Source organism: Meriones unguiculatus, chromosome 16, assembly GCF_030254825.1.
Source record: "Meriones unguiculatus strain TT.TT164.6M chromosome 16, Bangor_MerUng_6.1, whole genome shotgun sequence".
In the NCBI taxonomy this organism is placed as follows: Eukaryota; Metazoa; Chordata; class Mammalia; order Rodentia; family Muridae; genus Meriones; species Meriones unguiculatus.
The window spans coordinates 29,865,420-29,887,884 of record NC_083363.1 but is presented as its reverse complement, the minus strand read 5'-3'; the positions used below and the strand labels follow the sequence as shown (position 1 = coordinate 29,887,884).

The 22,465-nt window shown below is 51.3% G+C and overlaps 1 protein-coding gene across 22 annotated transcripts in view; it reads right to left on the bottom strand.

The window, feature by feature from the left end:
• The window catches only part of Trerf1 (transcriptional regulating factor 1), a 207,588-nt gene that overhangs the window by 82,136 nt on the left and 102,987 nt on the right, over positions 1-22,465 (bottom strand). Inside the window, exon 1 of one of the 22 annotated variants that reach the window (XM_021639979.2) lies at positions 9,598-9,751. The exons of 20 other annotated variants lie outside the window; for them this stretch is intronic. The gene's annotated coding sequence lies outside the window, so the exon portion shown is untranslated. Of the gene's footprint in view, positions 1-859; positions 1,072-9,597; positions 9,752-22,465 lie in introns of those variants that run through there. One more of the 22 variants, XM_021639980.2, reaches the window with a different exon arrangement.

The following is a 22,465-nucleotide window of genomic DNA, read 5'->3' as shown; positions in this document are numbered from 1 at the left end:
TCGACAGAGGAGCTGCAGGTCAGTCAGCCTGGGCAGCATGCAGCCAGCTTAAGTCCGTCCACACGTCTAGGGTCTTCTTTTGGTATGGAGTTGAGTTTTTGGACCAGAGCTATTCTGTATGGAGTAGCAAGCAGGCCTGCCCTCAAGTTCCTGCTTTACTTTCCCTCAGTGATGACGATGACCTGTGACCTGAGCATATGAGCTAAATGAATCCGTTTCTCCCCTAAGCTGCTTTGGTCATGGTACTGTCAACAGTGACAGAATGAAAGTCTGACAAGGTTTCTTCTTCATATTCCTTAAAAGATCAGGAGACAAGCCTGGAGTGGTGGCACACGCCTTTATTCCCAGCACAGACAAACAGATATCTGTGACTTTGAGACCAGCCTGGTCTACAAAGCAAATTCCAGTCAGCCAGGCGTACAGGGTAAGAATCTGTCTCAGATACATAAATACATACACACATATACTATACACATGTATGAGAACATATATACATATATATGTATATATATATGAGAACATAGAAACATATATACACATACACAAACACATACCCACATACACATATGAACAATACATATACACACACATACACATACATACAAACACGTATATACATACATATGTGCAGGCTAAATAAATGCACAATATAGACATACACACGGGTATATATACATACATATACATAGAAACACATATCCATGCATATAGACCAAACATGCCTGTAATACCAGATGCATACATGCATACACACATGAACACATACGTACATACATATATACATACATACATACTACATACATTGGTGGCAGAAGGTGGAAAGCAGCTGAGTTATATGTTGCTGGTATTGCCATCTTACCAAACATGGACTCCAGAGATGCTGCGGGGAGAGGAGAACCGCAACAGCGAAGATCTTCCTCAGAAAGGTAATGGAACGGAGGTGCTATAAAGAATGATGTAACAGCGCGGGGCTGTGAGGAGGGGCGGCAGCAGGGAGGCGTGAGCGAGCTACGCTGTCATCTATCAAAACAGGAAGCCAGCTGATAATTTCTAAACTATGGAGAAAATGAAAGTGTATTACCGCAAATGTGGAGGTAAATGACAGGAGGGATGATGGGGAGTTAAAAGAGATTGCCTCGTGAGAGTGGGACTGAATTGCAAGGAAAAGGAATGTATTATGAACTCCTGACCCCCCACATTCCAAGACACATTTCCCCAGAAATGAAGCGGTGAAACCCTACAGAAAGCATCCAATGGGTTTTAAATGAAACTGACTCAGTGAAGAGACCAAGCAAGGAGCAACATACAGCATGGCACCCACAGACTTGGACAGCAGGAAGACCTTAATAACCACCAGGCCTGAAAGGCCAGGGGAAGCCACCAGAGGCCAGGTGGAGACAGCCACTCAGGGCCAGAGGCAGAATGAAGCACAGAGACATCACAGACTCCGCACTCCGCTGTCCCTCTAGCTTCCTCTAGCCTCCGCCAGCTAGACCCTAGCTGTACCTGCAGCGCTGAGGCCAGGTGATGCAACCCACCTCCACCCCACTCCATCCCCCTGCCCCCACTCAGGCCTCCGCTAGGCAGTGAATGGTAAATGAAGATGAATTGGGTCCTCTCCAGGACCTAGTCTGTCTAGGACCCATCTGAAAACAGACTGAACAAATCCTCATCTGCCCCAGGGTGGTCCCACAGCAACACACTAAAGGGTTCTAGAAAGAGGTAATAAAAGAGATGTGATCTCCTCTCAAAGCATCACCCTTTCCTGCCCTCCTTCCTCTGGAGCCCATGTAGCACAGGCTAGCCTTGAACTAGCTATAGAGTTGAGGCTAGCCTGGGGCGTCTCACCCTCCTGCCTCCAACCACCAAGCACCAAGGTTACGGGTGTGCTCCATCACAACCCCAATTCCCCAACTTTCATCAGTAAATCCAGGGCTGCCACAGGTCGACACTGTCTTCTGAGAAGATGGAACAAGAACCTCATCCTTTTGACAATGCGGGAGGAGGGGCGGGACTCCAGGAGAGGGTCAGTCAATGTGCAATCAAATGCCCTCGAGTCCAAGCCGGGAAGCCCAGAGAGGATCGTGTGGGACAGGATGTTGTCAAGGTGTTCCGGTCACGTGACATGCCCGAGGCAACAGGGGAGTGACAGGGTAGGGTGGGCTTGCAACTCGGAGACAGAAGGTTAAGGCAGGAAGTTAGTATCTGCAGGAGAGTGAGGGGAAAGAAGGGGCAATGATGGGACATGGCCAGCCCCTACTTCCTCGTTAAGATCCAGCTGCCGGTCATGTCCTGAATGAAGACCTTGCTGGCCACAATCCGCCCTTCCACTGTGATGGGACAATGAGGTACCAATCAGCAGAGCTTGGGACATTTCACTGCTATTAACGCACGAGTCCTCTGAAAGCAAGGAGGTGACTCACTCATTTTGCCTATAGCCCAAGATCAGACCCACAAGTTAGTGCTTCTATTGGTGTTTATTGCAGAACTGTTCACAGAAGCTAAATTATACAACTAGACTAGATGCCCACCAATGGAGGAATGAACAAAGAAAACATTGTTTATAGGGCTGAAAAGCTGGCACAGCGGTTAAGAGCTGTGCACTGCTTTTGCAGGCAACACGAGTTCAGTTCCCAGCACTCAGGACATCAGGCGCCTCACAATTGCCATGGTTCCAGCTCCAGGGCATCTGGTGCCCTCTTCTGGCCTCCATAAGCAACTGCACTCACTAGCACATACACTGACACAGACATACAGAAATCTCAAAAAATAAAAATTAAAAAAAAAGAAAAATGTGGTGTCTGTACAAACAAACAGCCATATGAAAGAATAGAGTTCTGTCATTTGCAGGAAAATGAACATAACGAGACAATCACAGATAGCAAATTCAGCCAGTCTCAGAAAGACAAACACTGTTATGTTTTCTCTCCTTGTGGCTCCTAGATAATTGAAACATAAAATCAGGTACAGATATAGGACGTGAAAGTAGAAGCAACTGTCTTGAGGAACAAAGGGACTCAGGAGTATGGGGAGAGAGAAGAGGACTGAGGGGTTGGGGGAGATTATGCACAAAACACAATTCACACTTGGATGAAAACATGCTCGTGACACAAACCATGTGCCATGAATACACACAATGAGAATTTCAAAACTAGTTTTACACTGGCTAGATGTAAGGGGCAGCAGAGGCCCGCAGCAGGGTGGGAGCGGTGCAGATGAACTGAACAGAGCCGAAGAGCCAGTGGGGTCGGCAGGCCGGATGTGTCCCAGGGCGAGCGGCTTTGATGGCTGTTCTTCCTGGAAAGTGCGAGATCGCAGCAGAGCTGCCTTATCACTCTGCGAACATTCCCCAACTTGTGAGGGCATGTTCGGTTACTAACGCATCAAGCAACAAATGAGACACAGGAAACAAACTGAGTGATACAAACGAGGGAGCAGGCCCGAGCCAGAGCCTGAAGCTCTGGTAAGACGTGAGAGGACTGGACAGCCCGTCTCGGGAAGGGGACATGAGGTGAGTCTGTTTCCACAGGAGCTGTCTCATGCCACACACCAGCATAGCATCTACGGGCGTATTTGTAACAAATGCTTTGGGGGAGGGGCGAGAAATGACAGAAAGCAAAACAGAACTCGTGTATTGGGTTCCAGAAGAGTAACAGCCGCTGAATTAAACAGCCAGGCTGATAGCCAAATGACGAAGGGTTTCCATCAATGGGCGCCAGTTATAGACTAGGGATTTTCAAATCATGCACTGTCCAAGCAAAGCAGGCAGGTCTCAAGAGGCAGCAGGGGGCGGGACCTGAAAATGGGGCTGGGGAAGGGCAGAGCAGGTGGGAAAGACACTTGTGAAGACCGCAAAAGCAATAATTGCGCAGCAGATTTTGTATGCGTGGGTCAAACAAACCTATCTTGAGATTCTAGCCATAAGACAGGCACGGTTGCCTATGCCTGTAGTCCCTGGACTGGACTTAACTAACAAGATTGAGGCCAGCCTCCAAAACAATGCACACACGCATGCATGCACACACACACACACACACACACACACACACACACACACACACAGAGGCACCCACACACTATGAAGAAAGACTGTAGCCAGAATCTCTGATACATTTAAGAGTCCCCAGATGCTATGAAATGGCAAGAGAGGGTGGGGATGGAATTTGACAGGCTTAGTCCCACTTGGAAGGAAAGTGATGACTAGTTCTCCTTCTTCTTTCCAGGCAGGAGGAGGAAATATTCCTACTGCCACCTGGCCCAGAGGTAAGCTGCTCCGTAACACTCCACATCCAGGTGCCCGGTGCATGTCACAGAGTGATTTTCCCAAAGGGGCAGGTACTGTTATTATCCCTTCACAGGTGGGAAAATTAACACCGAGACACCCGTCGGAGCAACTAGCCCATGGTCTGAGAGATGGTCTTCAGATGACTAAACGCAAGGAGTCCTCATGTCTGAACCCCTACATCCTATAATGAAGCCTTCATCCGCAGACACTCAGCCCAGCTTACACAAACACAGCACCCAGCAAGCGTATTGACCTCACTCGGGACTCAAGTTTCACTCCACGCAGGAGCCATATTCTTCTCCAGGCTGTGGAGGTGGCTCGGCAGTTAAGAGCACTGGGTGCTCTTGAGAGGACTTGGATCGGTTCTGGCAGCTTGCAAACATTCGCACCAGGGACTCCCAAGATGCCAAGAGTAACATGCAAGCAGAACACCCACACACACAAAATAAAATAAAAGCAGTATTAAAAAAACACAGAAACAACAAACAAACCCCAAGACACTATTCTTCCCAAGGAGGTGAAACAAGGACCAGCTGCATCCACACACGGCAAGCTTCACGGCGTTGCCCGGCACGAACCGGGCATTCTGTAATATTAGCTACCGTGGCTACAGTTATCACTGAGGCTGGACACTCCTGTGACACTCATGGGATAAGAGAATGTCGCCAGTGACCGACAGGACGGTCTTTCTGAGGGTGCAACAGAGAAGACTCAAGCGAAGGAGAGAGAAGAAGCCCAACTGGGGCTTGAGAAGGGCAGAGCAGGAGGGAGGCATCACAAAGGCAACAGCTTAGGGACAGAAGGGCACATACTGAGTGTGCCTGCAGGCCAGAATGGAAGGGCACACAGTGTGCCTGCGGGCCGTAACGGAAGGACATGCACACAGTGTGCCTGTGGGCTGGAAGGAAACTGCCTTTGTGATTATCAGTCCGGTTTTTATGCTCAATTGTCACCCCTAGGTTTTATGAGACGGTGTGGGTTGTCCGTCTGTACAGCAGTCTTGGCCTAGGCTGCCCTTAAGGGCTGTTTCTGTGGTCAGAGTCTCACGAAGGTCTGCAGGACCTGCCTTGCTGGATGGAAAAGAACAGCAAAATCCCTGTGGTGGCTGAGGAGCTAGCTCAGCCAGTAGCAAGCATGAGGACCTGAGTTAGGGTCCCAGAACCCACAGTGACCACCTCACAACTAGAGCTCTGACCAAACCATGACAACAGGACCAGGTGCAGTGGGCGGCTCACCCCTGTGATCCCAGCACTCAGGGAGGCAGAGACGGGTGGATCTCTGTGAGTTCAAGGCCAGCCTGGTCTACACAGTGGGCCTGAGGCATGGTGGCACTTCCTTGTAATCCCAACGCTAGGGAGTTCAGATATAGGCACGGATACTAGGTAAGTTCCAGGCCAGTGAGAGAGGCTACCTTAAAAAAGGGTGACCCGAAGAATGGCGCCTGAAATGGTCTCCAGGCCTTTACACACGGTCATATACGTGTCCACCTCTAAATTTTCATCATCATTATCATCATCATCATCATCATCATCATCATCATCATCATCATCATCATCATCATCATCATCATCTTGAGGGCTGGAGACTAAACTGAGGGCCTCAGCCGTGCCAGGCAAGAACTCTCCCACAAAGCTGCATTCCCAGCGCTGTGTAAAAACTGCTTACACTCTCTAGGCCTCGGGGAACTGGCTAGGAGAACAAGGCTCTGAGTGGTCCTGGTCCTGGAAGTCCCAGCTTCCACTCAGCAAGCGCAGCTGAGAACGGTCTGCCTCTGCCGGCATCCACGCCCCAGCCTGCCTCTCCCCGAGCAGCACTCACTGGGAAGGCAATCTGTGAAGTGGGGAGGGGTAAAAAAAGGGCGGACCCCAGGGTAACACCAGCTCATGTTGTGGGCTGTAACCACACAGTCAGAGCTCAACCATGCAGCCCTCGTCCCGCTTGCCCCGGCTTTGCTTCTTCTTGGGCTCAACAGGTCACAGTAGCCAGATGTGACCAGCCCTGGCTGGCCGTTCTTCTTGACACAGGCCTTGGCGTCTATGGCTCTAGAGGCCGCCATTCCCCGAAGAGGCCCCTGTTAGTGGCAGGAGGGGTCACCGTGAAGGCAGTGCTACCTGCCTCATGCCCACGGCACCATGACTGTCAGCCTCTACCTCTACATCACCCTAATGTGCATCATGTCACACAACAGTCTGTCTAGCGGTCCTAGTCAAACTGTGGGGACCCGGGTAGGGACAGACTGCCTCTTCCCAGCCCCCACCTCCAACCCTCTAACCTTCAGCTGTAGCCAAGCAGCCCCGGAAGAACAGCTGGGCTGCCCTCCAAAGGAACTGAGGACCACAGCCTGGAGCTCAGCCCAGGCTGCCTGCAGCCAGCATGCCCCTCCGTCCCAGCCTGTGGCGAGGGGGAGGTCAGAAGTTCAGGTGCACCTGGGGGTCAGCACAGAGGCAGAACACGTGGAAGTTCAACTGTTAAAAACTTAATAATCCTATGTGTAAACAAGCAGCAAGGCCCATGTAAATCAAATGCCAGTGGAACGAAATTTATTTACTAGGTGCATGTCCGTGTCCTTAATACATGAAGACGGTTAAAAAAAAAATCAATAAAAAATGGTAAGTATGCACGGTGAAGAATTAGTTAGAGGCCATTCATAAACTGTGAAATACAAATGGTGCCAACGACACTGGAAATAGTCAACCTCAGGAGGAACTGATAAACTGTAGATTGAGAGAGCCTACCAAATGGAAATGAGTTTTGTATCCTAGCGCAATGCTGGCAGGAAGGTAGTGATAACGGGGAGGGCTCTAGCTCATTGACTGACATTCATCAAATGTCAGTGTGCTCATATCCAGGAGTGGGACTCCATCCTACACAATGCTAATGTTGTAACAGGAAAAACTGTGTTGGACACGGTGCTCAAGAGAGCTAGGATGTGGCTCGGTGGTAGAGCCCTCGCCTGGCATGCAGGAGGTTATGGGTCCAACTCCCAACACTACAACAAGCAGGCATGTTCCCTGCCCGTGGAATGCAGATTAGCCGTGCATTTAGGAAGCGGGGTTGAGCAGTGTGGAAAGGTCTTTCCCTGCATCTAGCCTTTGCCACACTCTCTGAGTTCCGGGGAAAATGGTGGGAAACAGAATGTGACGGTTAATTCCGATGCCAACTTGATTAGATCAAGAAATGCCCACGGTACCATCGATGGGCCACACCTCTGGGCAGGTCTGGGAGGGCATTTCTCCAGCGGAAGACCTGCACTGAATGCAGATGGACCCTCCCATGGGCTGGGGAAGGGCTGTCCCTGATGGAATTAGAGGAGACAATGAAGAAAACCAGCGAAGCACCAGGACCAGGCCACCAGGACAGATGGTATTGTCTTAGTCTGTGCTTTCATGTCAACTTCATACAAGCTGGAGCCATTCTGGAAGAGGGAGCTTCAACTAAGAAAACGTCTCCAGAAGAGTGGCCTGGGGGGCATCTTCCTGATTGATGACTGGGGTGAGAGGGCCTGTCTTACTGATGGCTGGTGCCATCCCTGGGCTGTGGTCCTGGCTGTTAGCAAAAGGCAGGCTGTTCTTGTCAGGTGTTTGGTCACAAGCGATGAGGAAAATAAGTAATCCGAGTGAGTTCATTTCAAGAAGTAAAGAATGTTCACTCAAAGGTCCTCGCTGTGAGGAAGGAGTGGAGGGCCAGGCGGGATCATGCATAGATTAGCTTACTCATGAATGGATACAGTGAAGTCATCAATGAAGAAGCTTTGTCGTGAAAGTGTGCTGACTCCGTCATACTTCCTCTGTTTCACCATGTGATGCCAGGAGCCACCCCGGCAGATTAAGACAATTTGTACACAGGAGAGGGCTTGGTGAGGTCTGGTGTCACCTGTCCCTTTGGTCTCCTCAGAGGGGATGCCTCAGATAGCAATCTGCCATTATAAGAGGGACCTGGAAGGGGGCTGGAGAGATGGCTCAGAGGTAAAGACGGACCAGGAAGGCAAGCGGCACAGTTGCCTCATATCCTAGATCTCAGGCAACAGCGGGAGGGGAGGGCTCTTGGGAAGGATAGCAGAGCGGGAGCACCTGTCATGGTCTTCTAAGAAGCCAACCATGTCACTTCCCTGACGAGGGAGGTGGTTTCTTACAGGCAAGAACATTCTAGTTCTTTGTCCAGGCTTCCTGTCCCCATGACCACAACCCTCACTTGTATGCAGATTCTCAAAGGCCCTTCCCTGGTACCCAGAGACGCCTAAGGACGACTCTGTTCTCCCATTGTACTAACTCCTTCTAAGAACTTCAGAGACCATGCCCTGATTGCTAAGATTCAGGTTAAGAAGTCAGACAGGTGGCTCAGGAGTTAAAATCACACACAGATCTTGCAGAGGGGCCAAGTTCAGTTCCCGAGACCTACATCAGGCAGCTCCCAAGCACACCTGCGCTCAAGGGCACACACTCACACTGGCACACTCTTATGCACGCACCTAAAAATCAAGTAATTCTTTAAAAAAAAAATCATCAGTAAATGAAAACGTGTCTCAGTTTTCCAAAGCTTGATTTGGTATACCCTGCTTTAACTTTTCTGGGATTTAACACCAATGGAGCAGCCATGTTTCTGGGAGCTCAGGACTGTTGGCAATACATGTAGCCAGATATCAATGAACCCAAGTGTCTGCTTCCCTGCTTCCCAGAGGCTCCGGGCTGTTTCCCTCCCAAGCTTCTGGCTCTCTGGGCGCCTTCCCCTTGGCTACGTGTTCTGTCTTAGCACAAGCTTGCAGTAGCAGCGCCAATGACAACAGCGCCCTTTGAGTGTGACGTGGGGAAGGGTTTCTTCTTGGTCAGAGAAGACCCGCCCTCCAGTCTAGGATACCCACCACCAAAAAGCAAAGCACAGCTCCTCCCCCCCCCAAAAAAAAAAAAAAAACTGGCCAAAGGGATTGGAAACGAACCACAAGATTCAAAGTCGCCACCAACTGAGACTTCAAGAGTAGGGAAAGAAACCCCCAGGAGCCTCTACGGGCCACATGGGCCCCTCGGATGCTTTCTTAACACCAAGAGGAAGTTGCCCCACAGATACGGATTAACTGATGCTGAGATGCCCAGCGGAGGGCATGACGAATCCCAACGGCCACGTCGGACCACATCCTCGTCACAAAGCAATAGGAAATTTCAAGGACAAAGCAGAGATTCTCCCCCCCTCCCCCATTTGGCTGGGTTCGGATGAGCTTCTAGCTGTGGGCCTGGAGAACAAGAGAACACCAAACACAACCCCACACATACAAACAACATACAAGCACACCAATAAGTACAGGTGTGTGTTTTCTATACCTTGGCCAGGAAGGATGTCCTCTGCAGGCAGTCCACCGACTGGAGGTGGACTAGGATACAGTAAGCCACAATCTCGGAGAACAATTATTTCTCCCAAGGGCGGGAACGTTGTCCCTCCCTCTCCACCCTCAGCTCTGCAGGCAAGTGGGGATGTGCCCTACCCAAGGGCCTGCCTTCAACACTTGGCTCGGGAGCCAGAGGGAAGTCACGTGGCTGACGTGGCTCAGGGCAAGTCTACAGTGCCCCGGAATGGGGAGCCAGCGGTCTTGGAGACAAAGTTCCATCCTACCACGAGCACAGCCATGCTCAGCGTTCACTGAGCTCTTATTTACTAAGCGCCCGGTGTGCGCAGACACGTGCAAGGCACTAGAGGTATGGTGGATGACAGGGTCGCTGTGGTGCCTGAGAAAGAAATACTGGTCTTAGCAAGAGTCAGAGAGACCCAGGGCGCAGAGATGGCGCAGTCAGTAACGTGATGCTACGGCGAGACGACCCAAACTTGATCCCTAGCGCCCACGGAGAAGCTAGATATGGCGGTGCATATCCATAACCTGGTGGGGTTGGGGAGGCTGAGTCAGGAGGATCCCTGGGGTTTGCTGGCCAGTGAGAGACTCCGATTCAAAAAACAAGGTGGAAAACAATGGAGGAAGACATCAGACCTCTGGCTTCTACACGCATGAGCATACATGTATACCGCACATGCACACACACATGGGTACATGTGTGCACATGCACGCACACACAGCAGGAGGTGGGAAGCCTGGACACGGCTTGTCCTGAGGGTTCCCGGTGGAAGATGTGGAAGGTGGGACTTCTATGTGGTGGAGGATCATGGGAGATTGTTAGGCCATGGAGGATGTGTGCCCTGTGAGATTAATGTTCTTGAAGGAATCTTGAATTCTCTCGGGGAGAGGGGAGCTATAAAAAGAAAAAGCCACGCTCCACCCCTCTGCCTTCCTGTCTCATGCAATCTCTCCTTTCCTCATGTGTTACTGCCACGATGCCATCCATGATATTCAGAGGGTAGGGAGCCCTCACCAGAGCCTGTGCCAGGCTGCCTGGGCTCTATAAACACAAGCAAAAATAAAAATTAAAAAAAAAAAATCTTCTCTTTGCAAAGTACCCAGCCCTGGATACTTCATTACAGCAATGGAAAGATGATTAACCCAGGAAGAATGAGCAGCCAGGAAGAGCTCAAAGTCAGGAGGTAGGAGGCTACCAGAGACACTGATTTCTGATTCTTCTTTATGAGAGGCCTGAACCGTATGGCGTAAACGCGCCACGAGAAGCCCTGGCGCACCCCGATCTCCATGAGGGGCAGCTGGTCGGAGGGCGGGCACAGGCAGTGGGCCGCGAACAGCTATGTATGACTTGAGAAGGATATCCTCCCCTTTCCTCCACATTTCGAGTCCCCCTTTCCACACCAGCCTTTTCTGTTCTTGGAACCGCTCCGTTCACGCTGTCATTCTCTTCCCATTCTCCGTGGTGACACAGAAAACCAGCTACAGCGGTTCAAGGGCCTGTTGTTTGTCTCTGGACATGAAAACAGTCGGTCTCACCCGTGTGTATTGATTGAATGCCCACTTTTGGGTGAGTGGGCACGGTCCCCATCATTAAGGCCTGCCTAGTCCATCGGAGGGGACAGCCGTGCAAGGCTCGTAAGGTGAAGCATTTAACAGTGGAGACGTGTGATGTGAGCCTGACAGTGAGCTGGGCAACGGGGAGGGACGGTGGCTTTGAAGAGAACCTAAAGGCATACCGACAAGGAGATGCTATAAAAATGTGACTAGAAAGGATGGCATGGAGGATGTGGAGGCGCCGAAGGCGCGGTACCCAAATTAAAATCATCCTGGAAGCTTTTAAAATGGACATACACACACACACACACACATACACATACACTCACACCATGAAACAGAAAAAAAAAAAAAAAAAAAAAAAAGATCCAAGCGCTGTTATGTATAAAAGATCCCCCAGACTGAGGTTCAGCCCTGGCTTCCGGGGCCTACCTCCTCACCACCTGGGCATTTCTCAGCAATGCAGAGCCCGAGGCCCATCCGCACCTCCCAGCTCAGCCTGCACGTTACAAAGATCACATTATTCAAGAAGTCCTGTGCGTTGGGGATGCTGGAGGAAGGCTGAGCCATTGGGCTTCATCAGGCAGCTAGCAGGTTTTCTTATCGGGGCACCTGATGACGCTGTGAGCAGTTGGGTGACCAAAAGCCACATTTGTGGGCTGGAGAGGAGGCTCCGTAAGTAAGGCGCTTGCTGTGCAAACATGAGGAGCTGAATCCGGTCCTTAGAGAGAAGCTAGGCACAGCTCAGGGATGGTGGCGTGTGCTCACGCTCTTAATCCTAGCTCTTAGGAGGCAGAGGCAGGGCACAGGCCAAAGACCTATCTAATGAGAACCTGTCTTGAAAAGAAAAGAAAAAAGAAAAGAGGGAAGGAAGGAAGGAAGGAAGGAAGGGAAGAAGGAAGGAAGGAAGGAAGGAAGGAAGGAAGGAAGGAAGGAAGGAAGGAAGGAAAGGCCAGATAGGACCATGTGCTTAGAAGGCAAAGATAGGCAGGTCTGGAGTGAGAGGCCCTGGCTCAAAATACGAGATGTGGCTGGTGGGATGACTCATCAGGTACACACTAGCCATAGAAACCCCAAAACAATCGGTGGAAGGAAAGAACCACTATGTTGTAACCACTATGACATAGGCATGCACAGCACGCACACTCACTCAACAGGTAAAAATAAATAAGTAAAAGATGGATAGTTTCTGAGGACCAACCCTCGAGACTGCCCTCTGGCCTCCACACACGTATGCATGTGGCAGGTGCGCCCATGCGTATGCATTTGCACACACATGAACACACAAACAAGCAACGTAAATAAAAGCAGCACTAGCTACGCAACGGAGAGCTGGCCTCCACTGGGCACTATGGAGAATGGAGGGTCACCCCACAGAACAGGGACAAGATGGAGGGGGCAAGAGGAAGAGAGGGACGTACAAACGGTGTTCTAAGCGTGGGGTGTTCTAAGCGTGGGGTGCACACGGGTCGTGCACAGAGCTCAGCATCCAAAATGGCACTGAAGGTGTCAGGCCTTAAGAAGCAGCACCATCTGGGTGTGGGAGCACACGAGAGTCATCTTAGCCCCGGGGAACTAGCAGCACGGGGTTCCCAAGTTCAAGGCCATCGTTAGACACATGGAGAGTTTAATCTAGCCAAGGCTATGTTGACCCCCGGTCCCCCCAAAGCTACCGAGAGAAACAAAACAAGAGCCGAAAGAACTGCTACAGCCAGAAGCTAAGTACGCGTGATTACAGGCATCTGTGTTAGAAGAGGATTTACAGAGAAGTTAGTAAGCAGTCTGCTGCTAACCTAAAGGAGCAGCAGCGCCCCGCTTCTGGGAATTACAAGCCAGGAGCGAAGCAAGGCTGGGCCTGCAGGGTGCTGGCTGGCCCCTCCTCCCTGGGGCACTAATCCTAGAGGCTGGGGATTTACCATCACTTCTCCCGCTGGCTCCTGCACAGACCCGAGCGTAATCAACCGCAGGGCTAAAATGGGGCCTGAGTCACACTGTGGCACCTGGGTTCTGATGTGGGACTTCACACACAGCCCACATTTACCAGCCATTGTGTGTGTGTGTGTGTGTGTGTGTGTGTGCATGCGTGCGTGTGTGTACCTGTGTGCATGCACTTGTATGTTAATGTGTATGCACACACACACGTGTGTGTCCATGTGTGGGGGCCTAAGGGTCTAGGTCGATGTCTGACGTGTTGCTCCATCACTCTTCATCTTACTCATTGAGGCAAGGTCTCTCAACTGAAGCCAGGGCTCGCTGCCTGGACTAGCCTACCTAGCCAACTTGCTGTGGGAGTCCCTCCCTGCCTCTGCTGTCTGAGCACTAGCGTTACAGGTAGGCCAGCATGCTGGCTGGACATGTATGTGGGTTCTGGGCAAGCCAACTCCGGTCTTCACGGTTGCATGGCAAGCTCTTTACCTGCTGAGCCATCTCCCAGCCCTCTCCTTCCCGCCTCCGAGACTGCCGCTGGACAAACCTTTACAACTCCCTTTTCCGGCTTCCCTTCCTTCTAGCAGTGACCACAAGTTAGGCCCTGGAGCTGGGGAGACAGGAAGCCAAAGGACAAGAAGAAGACAGGAAGAGGTGTAAAGCAAAGACCGAAACACTCCTGTGTGTCCCCAGTGTCATTTCGGAAGCACACACTGACACCAGAAAACCACCACCTCCTCCAGGCAGCTTGCCTTAGGAGAGGGAGCACACGCTTCTCAGAACAGGGCCTCCCTGTGTAGCCCTGCCTGGCCTGGAACTCACAAATCTCTGTTCATCCAAATTCTCTTACTCATAGGTAAAGTAGGCCAGCGTCCTTCCTCTGGATTCCTCTGTCTCCTCATCTATTCACTGCCCCATTAAAAATTCTTTCCTTTTTTAAAGCAGGGCAAAGGGTCTTTTCCTCAAAAGTCTTCCCTCCCACAGCACATGTTTTTAAAGGTCTCTCTGTGTGTGTGTATGTATGTATGTATGTATGCATGTGTTGCCCAGAGAAGGGGGTCATGTGTCCTCCTCTGCTGCTCCCTGCCTTATTTCCTTGAGACAGGGTCCCCCACTGAATCTGAGGCTCAGAACTTTGGCTAGGCTGGCTGGCCAGCAGGTTCCTGGCATGCGTCTGCCCCCTCCCCGAGTCCAAGCAGCCACATCCAGTATTTATGTGGGTGCTGGGGATCCGAACTCAGGTCCTCGTGCTTGGACAGCAGGCCCTCTTCCCCAGTGAACCACCTCCTCAGCCCTCCATCTAGCTCTTCCACTAACTCCTACAGGTTTTTCCTGCCTCTCTATCCCACCGCCAACTCACAAGCAGCAGGGTCAGGCAGCCACACCTGCCTCTGCCCCACTCGGAAACGGCATCTTTTCCTTTAGCTTCTTAGCCAGTTAGCTATTTAGTTAGCTAAGGACAGCGTCTCAGGCAATGCAGCCTGGCTTCAAATACCCTGTGTTTCTGACGACGCACTCAAATGTCTGATCTCACACCTCCACATTCTGAGAGCTGGGATTACAGGCTCGCTCGCACCAGTGTTCAACCGAAATGTCAAGTGCCCAGTTCTCAACGCTTAGGCATGACCACTTTTGAACCCTTCACACTTTAAAATAGTACAAAGTTTACCCAAAGCGGCAGAGACATGGCTCTACTTCTGGAAGACAGTTCCGAGCTAATAAAATCACCTAAGGATGTTTTCAAGGGTATTTACGTTCAACAAATCTTGAGTTCCACAGAAGGTGAGGGCTCAGCCAGCTCCTCCTGACTGCCATATCAGCAAAGACAGAAGGCCTGGAGTGAGCAGGCGGCTCCTGAGAACAGACGGGGATGGGAGCATTAGCACCATTTGTGAATGAATCCTTCATTCACAATTGAATGTCCTCTTTCTGATGCAGTTTGATATCATCTGGACACTACCTTGTTGGCCCAGGAACCATTGGAATCCAACCAGATACAGGAATAAAAAAGGTGTATTTTGCCAGGTTTGGTGGCCCACGCACTTAACCACAAACCTCAGTTGGCAGATGCAGGAGGACCTGAGTTCTAGGCCAGCTACAGCTACAGAGTAAGAGCCTGCCGATCCATCTTTAAAAAAATAAAAAAAGAAAAGAAGGAAAATTCTTAAAAGCATATTTTATCTTGTGTACGTTTAAGGTGGACCCAAGTGGCATCTGTGCAAATCAACGGCTCGCTAGAGCTAGGAACATGTCTCGGCTCTAAGATGGGTAGTGGGGGCTAGTAGTTACTCCTGGAGGTGGGAAGAGTGACCTTCCGTGGGGGCAGCCCCATCCTACGGGTAGGGTCCAGGCTGACATGAATGGAAAGGAGAAAGTGACGGGACACCGGCATCCACAGCCCCGTCGCCTGTGGCCAAACAGAACCGGCCCGGCACTCCTACCATCACGCCTTCCCCACCGCCAAGGGCTGCACCCGCAACTGGGAGCCAAAGAAAACTGTTCTATCCTCAGGTTCTATCCCCGTCACGAGGAGACAGGCAACCAGCACCACCTCCTTTACGTTTCGGTGTTTAAAGGCAAGGAGAGTGTCCAGATGTGATCACATCCCTCCACGATGCACCCAGCCCGGGGTCAAGTCTGGGTACCATCCCCAAACCAAAGCAATGAATTCAAAAGTCAGAAAGCTCCATGCAGCTGCCAGTCACATCCGAACGGCCCTTTCTTACCTGGGCAGGCTACAGGGTGAATCACATTGCCAGGTCAGAGTTGTTTGTGGCTTAGACACGACACCCCATTCCTGCTCTAGCCATGTGGGGTGGCGGCTTTAGGGGGTGGTCAAGTACGCCAGGATCACCTTTTGGGAGTCGGGGCCATGCAGAGAGGTGGACCTCATGCAGTTTAAGTGAGTTCTTTTGAATGGCAATATTCAAACATCAGGAGAGGAGTATGTTAGCTCCGTTCAACATCTACTTGTTAACACACAAACGGTTCATTCTTTGGTGTCTGTGCACGAGCTTATGTGTGTCCATGCGAGTGTGCGCGTGCATGTATGTGCAGGCTATGAAAGACGGAGATCAACGCTGGCGCCTTCTCAGTCACTCTCCGCTTTATTCTTTGAGGTAGGGTCTCTTGAAGACCCTGGAGCTTGCTGACTTGGTTAGCCTGGCGGCCCTCAAGCAAGCACAGGTGATTCTCCTGTCTCCGTCGCTGGGATTCCAGGAGCATATGGCAACGTCCCAGGCTTTTTTACATGGACGCTGGGGCGTTGATCTCAGGGCCTCATGCTTACAAAGCAAATACCTCACTGGGCCGTCTCCCGGCCTGTTTATTCTTTCTTTCCCTTGAATTAAATTACATTTTATTTATCTATTTTGGGGGGCGTCTGAGTGGCACAGGGCACAGATGGGGGTTGAAGGACAGCTCCCCTTTGACCACGTGAATCTCAGGGATCAAATTTATTGTCTTTGGTGGCCGGAGCAGCTGGTCCCTTACCATCCAGGCAGCTCTTCAGCCCACTGTTTGCTCTTTCCTACCTCATATTCCTGCTTTGTTACCATCCTTTCTTCAGCAGGTTCATCTTTCCTTAATGATGCCAATGAGCCAAAAAGAAAATGCTGCAACAGATCACTGGATGTTGACAATCTGGGAGCCTGCTCTCCCCCTGAACTGATCAACTTCTCTCTAGAACATTCTCCGACTCCCCTTCACTCTCCAGAACACTCTAGCCCCTGGACTCGAAGGTAAGACTGATGGACCCAGCGCCTGCCCAAGCCACTAGGAAGTATGCAGAGGTAGTTTCTGCAAAGCCCTGCCTGTCTGAAAGGAACGGATGGTCAGAGGAGAGAGCCAGATCTCATGGCCTTCACCAGAGTCCTTCCAGATCTGGGTGTGAGTTTCACAGTCTCACGTCGCTCATCAGCAGAGAAAGGAATGGGATGAAAGCCATGGGTTTATAGGCTGACACCTCTGGGTTTGAAGCCTGTTTGGTGGGGCCCCAAAGTTCTGTAAGCCTCAATTTCCTGGAAGTCCTGGTCCAGCGAGCATGCTCAGTCCCAGGCTGTTGGCAAGAATCACCATTCCCATCTGAAAAGAACATTCCAGAAACACTCCAGGAAAGCGAAACTCGTCCGCAAGTACAGATGTGGTGTGGTGCATGTGTGTATCTGTTCAGAGCTTTTATTCTGGGATGGGTCTGTCTGCTGTATGCTGATATATGGGTCTCCCTAGGAGACTCTGGTCCCTGGGACAGGAGAAAGTGGACATGAGGCAAAGTCTTGGAGATGCAGCTTGGGAAGGCACAGTCCCTTCAGAGGCGAGGCCCTACTCTTCTCCTGGAGACTGGCACATGACCACAGTTCCAGGGTCAGCAAGCTGTCAGGACTGTGCGAGGGTCCCAGCTCTGCCTGATGTGACTTAGCACCTGAAGCCCTGGTTCCCACACCGCTTACAGGGCAGCCCTGAAGAAATATCCAGCGGTTGGGAAAGGGCGAGTTACTGTAAGTCCCAGCACTGCCAGAAGAGAACATGATGAGATGGGAGTCCCAGCTGTCTGTAAGAAGGATGGAACTTGAACGAACACACAATATCAAGCCACGCACAGACCCGCCCCTCCCGCAGTCCCAGGCTTCAGTAATCATTAGTAGAACCATCTGCTCAGCCTAATGAAATGTGCAGTCTCCTGTACATATAATTAGTGAAGTCATTTTAATTAATTAAACAAATTAATTAATCGCAAGGATATTGCAACTATTTCCCAGGAACTGCAACCAACTCATTTATTTTGCCCATGTCTACTGAGCATCTACTGAGGGCGGAGGGCCACGCACGAGAGAGGAAGGGAGGCCTGTGGTGCACGGGGAGCAGGCATGGAGAAGCCCAGTGTGCAGTCCTGACAAGCATGCCTCTTCCCCAGGGTAATGGATTCCCCCTAGCTTTCCTGGGACAGTCTCGTTTTAAAACAGAAAGGCCATGTCTTAAAAACTCCACCGGAGTCAGGCGTGGTGGCTCAGGCCCTTAATCCCAGTACTCAGGGAGGCAAAGGCAAATGGTGCTCTGTGAGTTCGAAACCAGCCTGGTCTACCAAACAAGTTCCAAGACAGCCAAGACTACACAGGGAAACGCTGTCTCAAACAAAAAAAAAAAAAGACAAACAAACCAAGAACTCAATTGATTCTAGGCAAACTGGACGACCAGTCACCCTACTTCTGCTTGACTTGGGTCCCTGGGTCTAAAGGTCTAGTGGATCACCATCATGACGGAGACACTGGGCACCCGCAGCCCAGTCCACACTGCTGATACCCAGATCAAGAGCCCCAGCTGCTGGTGTCTCTTTGCACAGCTGGAGTATCACTAGCTCCCAAAACAAGTCCTTCTATCTTCAGTAACTCTGGCCGTTAAGACTCTTTCCCTTAACCTCCCCAAAGTCTCCCTCGTCAATCTCTTTTGGGGGGACTACATGGAACTTTGTTTTGAGACACGGGCTCACAGCCTGAGCTGGCCTCAAACTTGCTGAGCAGCCAAGGAAGATTGCTCCTCCTGCCTCTGCCGCCTAAGTGCTGGCATTACAGCTATGTGCCACTATGCTCCTCATATGTACCTCGGGGGATCTGTGCTCGCTAGGCAAGTACTCTACCAATTGGTCTGGAACTCCAAACCCTGGAAGACGGTTGTTAAATGCCTCTCTTGTTCTCCCTTTTCCAGGCTCAGTTCCTTGGCTGTCAGTCACACGGACTTGTTTTACGCAAAGCTACAGGGTCATCCTGATTCTTGCAACATCCATTTGGGTGCCTGAAGTGACAAGAGGGCAGGGGAGGATGATGCAGAAGCCGACTGGCACTGGCGCTCACGTGTGGTTCCCACACAGCTTGCCCTGCTCGTGTCAGGACCTCCGCTCCCCTGCAGGAACTGCCACCCCGCCCCACTGACTCAACGACACCCCAGGGCCGTTTCCACAACCTGCTGTTGAGCCACAGTATGCCGGAGGACTTCCCGGGAGCTCACACACCAGTTGGCTCCTGAACGACCAGAAACCCACAGCGAGAAGCACAGCCAATTACAGCCAGCCAATTTCCCAGTTACTAACGAAGCGCTCCGAGGGCCTCCTTACAAGCCGTTCCTCTAGCCTGCAGCATGGAGCCACAAACACATTTTGAGAGACGGGTTAGATGCCTAGGCCAACCCACAAAAGCCGTCTGAACTGCAGCGTGAAACAAACAGTGCCTTTTTAACCATACGCAGCCATCATGAATACAGGTTTCCATGCTGATGATCACTCTTTTTCATGCTGAGTTACTCCACTTGGTTGAGGAGACACAGGCTGGTCTTGAACTCCTGATCCTCCTGCGTCTGCTTACTGGCTTACAGGAGAGTCGCCACACCTGCTTCCTCCTGCAGGAACTTTGTAACTCGTGTCTGGAGTGACAGGAGGGCAGACTACTGCTCACCTGGAGGCAGGTGCTCCCAGCAGCCCTGTTGCCTGGAGTCCGAGGGCCAGGACCTCTGCTCAGCCACCCACTGCTACTCTGAATTAGCTCGTTGGTGCGGTTGACGTCCCAGGCTTCTGGGCCTCTACATCGAGCACAGTGTCCTCCTCGAAGCGCTGATGGATGCCAGGACTCGAAGCAAGGAGGGATGATGGCAGCTGGACCATCCCCACAGGCACTGTTCTGTGCACAGCGAGTGGAGGGGCTGACAATTGGCCACACATCCTTATAGTGCACAAATGAGGAAATTAAGGCCCAGAGAAGACAGGTTATTTATCTAAAAACCTGCAGCGCATCAGCTGCAGTCAGGAAAATGGAGAGGAAGCTGCTCTGGATGTCACATAAATGGTGGCTGACAGCTTGGTGAACAGCCAGCAGAGGCGGGTGGCTGTGTGTTCAAGCGTCGTAATCCCTCCAAGCTTCGGACTCCTGGGCTCCGGGGATCCTCCTACCTTAGTCTCTAGAGTCGGACTCTTGGCCTGTGACACTGAGCCTGGCTCCCAGCCAGCACTCTGTGTGTGTGTGTGTGTGTGTGTGTGTGTGTGTGTCTGTCTGTCTGTCTGTCTGTCTGTGTTAGGCACATGGAGAACAAAGGACGCCACTGTCACTGTTCAGGTGCCGCCCACTTTGGGTGTTGAAGAGAGGGTCTCTCCAAGTAGGCCAGGCCACCCCACCACTGAGGAGTCGCATGACTCCACCTCCCTGGCCCTGTGATTATTTTTGAGCGACCACCTCCAGCTGTTCCACATAGAGTCTGTTTTTGACTCGGCTGTCTGTGCTTTAGAAGCAGGCCTTTGACCAGCCCCGCCATTTCCCTAGCTCCCATCCGGCACTCCTAAGGCTCTGATCGCCTGTCTCCTCCAGCGTCAACTACAGCCACCATGCTCACACCTGAATGCTCCTCAAATGCGGCAGCCCACCACCAGATGCCTCCTCACCGAAGCACCCAAGAAACATTGCAGAATGCACCCACATTCATCTCTCCCCACAGCACACACCACCTTCTCCTCGGGCTCACTGACAACTGTCCGTCTCGCTCAGGCAGCGCAAGCCTCCTGTGAGCATGGGGGAACGCGGTACTGTGTTGGCACGCTCGGAACCAGGCCAGGCATGGGGTAGGCATTCAGTGCCTATCCACACAGCGAATAGGCGAACTCAACCTCTTTCCTGGGTGTCGCCTGAGACCACTGGAAAACACAGATACTTACATTACAGGTCAAAACAGTAGCAAAACTACAGTTATGAAGTAGCAACAGAATAATTTTATGGTTGGGAGGGGTCACAGCCTTAGGAAGGTTGAGAACCACCGATCTAGGCTGACAGGAATAAAATATCCACAAAGATGATATAAGGCTAAAGAAACCAAGGCTTCCGAATTACATACATAAAATGATCCCGTTAGCAGCAATACATTATTGTTTGAATATACACATGTCACAAAAAAAAAAAAAAAAAAAAAAAAAGACCCAGAAAGAGACACATGAAAATGTTTCTGGTAGTTAATGTGGAACAAGTGGAAGCAAAGACAATTTTTAGCTCTGTTCTCTTTAAACTGCTTTACAGAGACCAGGGACTGGGGCTGGGGGCGGGGTGCTGTCGGCAGAGATCTTGTCCAGCATCTCCAATGAGCCTTTGGGCTCCACCCCCAGCAGCACATAACTCTGGATCTGTGGGGAACACCAGTAATCCCAGAACCTGGGGGTGGGGTGGGGGAAGCAGAGCACTCCAAATTCAGGGTCAGCCTCGGGTACAACGTAAGTTCTAGGCCAGCCTGCGCTATGTGAGAACTTGGAAGGCGAGAAGAGCCACGCACCATCCTGATATGATTCGAAATTATGTGTATGTAATGTGCAGAGAGAAATGTGTAGCTGGTTCCAGAAGACCAGGGCAAGAGGTTAGGAGACCCGAAAGTCACCTGCTCCTAAGTGTTCTGCGTAGCGTTTTCACGCACAGCCGGGCAACACAGAGAGAAACAGCAGAACTGGACCCCCTGGGCCTGGGACTCAGCAGCACCTCCTTCAGAACACCTCCAAAGGCGGCGGGACAGACTCTAGAATATTTAAAAACCATTTTCCTGCCTCTCTCCAGTGCAGACTCAGAAGGGCTTAAACCTCTGTGGTTGTTTCACCATTACATGGGAATATTCCAGAAACGCAACTCGAACCTGGTGTGGTGTTTTCTAAGTAGGAGAATCCTCCTTGCACGTGGCCTGATTCTTCCATCCCAGCACTGAAGAAGTCGAACTAAGGGAAGTCTACCGGAACCCAGGGCTGGCTCAGGCCTAGACCTGGCCTTCCCCCTCCGGGAAATGAGGGGACCAGCCCAAAGGGTGTACAGAGGAGGCCAATCCAGTGGGTTAGGCATTGCCTACCACCGTAAACAGCCAAGAGCTCACACGTACACACAGAGTCTTCCATATGTCCTACACACACACACACACACACACACTCGCACGCACACATAGTACATCACACAATTATCCAATTTTTATTCATTTTACCAGTAATGATCACTGATAACTATGAGGGGAGAGAAAGGGAGACACAGACAAGACCCAGGCGACAGCGGGACAGGCACAGAACGGCCACATGAAGCAACTGGGGACATGACCACCCCATCACAGACACAAGGACTGCCTGGTCACGGGGTTGGCCTATCTGCATGAACTCAGGGTGACATTAAGAAGATGGGGAGTTGAGGCCCCGACCTCAGAGAGTTAACCAAATGATTCCAAAGATAACACCCGACCAAGACGGCCAGGGCCAGGGCAAGGGGCCAACGGCAGAATGCAGACCTCCCTCGGAGGAGCACTGTGCAAAGTCCACGGACCTTCCCAGAGGGACCACACACCAAACTCCAGTCTCCAAGCGGGAAAAACCTAAC